The sequence below is a fragment of the Orycteropus afer genome, unplaced genomic scaffold, assembly GCF_000298275.1.
Source record: "Orycteropus afer afer isolate SDZICR_OR568_19922 unplaced genomic scaffold, OryAfe1.0 scaffold00739, whole genome shotgun sequence".
NCBI lineage: Eukaryota > Metazoa > Chordata > Mammalia > Tubulidentata > Orycteropodidae > Orycteropus > Orycteropus afer.
Window position 1 is genome coordinate 957,058 of NW_006922326.1, and position 1,374 is coordinate 958,431.

Below are 1,374 nucleotides of genomic sequence, written 5' to 3' on the forward strand. Positions count from 1 at the left end.
TTAAGTCCATTGAAAGTTCCAAGGCCAGCAGAGCATGGCAGGCTGCTGAACAACGACACAGCTACATGCAGGGTTCAATCGTGCCATAAGCTAGAGACCATTCCCAAAGCTCTTTCTTATATATGGGAAGCAGACCACATCCCTAAAGCAGCTACTGGAGTTAATTACTAATTTCACCATGGAGAATAACTACATTTAGCTGCCCAGCCACTCAACCAGGCCCAGCCAAGGTGACACACAAACTTCACCACCACAGCATGGAATAAACCTCAATTGATCTTGATGGATTAATCTTTCAAAAAAAAAAATTATTGTGGTAAAATATGCATAATATACATTTACTAATGTAATCATTTTAAAGTGTGTAATTTATTAGCATTATGTACATTCATGGTCTTATGCAACCATCATCACTCTCTAGTTCCAGAACTTTTCCTGTACCCATTAGGCAGTCACTCTCTATTTCTCCCCGTCTCCTCCAGCCCCTGGTAACAACAAATTTACTTTCTGTCTCTCTGAATTTCCTATTCTGGATAGATGTTTCGTACAGATAGAATCATACAATATGTGACCATTTGTGTGTAGTTTATTTAATTTAGGATATTTTTTTTTTTCAAAATTCATCCATGTTATAGCATGTGTCAGTATTTCATTTCTTTTTATGGCTTAATAATATCTCATTGTATGGGTACACCACATTTTGTTTATCCATTCATCAATTGATGGACATTTGGATTGTTTCTGCCTTTTGACTGTTTTGAATATGCTGCTGTGTTTGAATGCTATGAACATTGAAGTTTTTGTTTGAACAATTATTTTTAATTCTTTTGGGTATATACCTAAGAATGGAATTGCTGGGTCAGATAGTAATTCTTTGTTTAACATTTGAGTAACTTCCAAAGTGTTTTCCACTGTGGCTGCATCATTTTACATTTCTATCAGCAATGGATGAGGGTTCTAGTTTCTACACATCCTCACCAGCACTTGTGTTTTTATGACCATCCTAGTGGATATGAAGTGACATTTCATAGTTTTGATGCATATTTCCCTAATGAGGGAGCCTTGGTGGCGCAGTGGGTAAAGCATTCAGCTGCCAACTGAAAGATCGGAGACTGGAACCTGCCAGCTGCTCTGTGGAAGACAGATGTGGCAGTCTGCTTCCATAAATATTTACAGCCTTGGAAACCCTATGGGGCAGTTCTAATCTGTCCCTCTAGGGGCACTGTGAGTTGAAATCAACTGACTACAGTGGGAATTACTAATCACATTTGTTGTTGTTGTTGTTGTTGTGTGCCGTCGAGTCGGCCCCGACTCATAGCGACCCCTCCTTGGGTTTCCGAGGCAGTATCACTACGGAAGTAGGATTGCCCAACC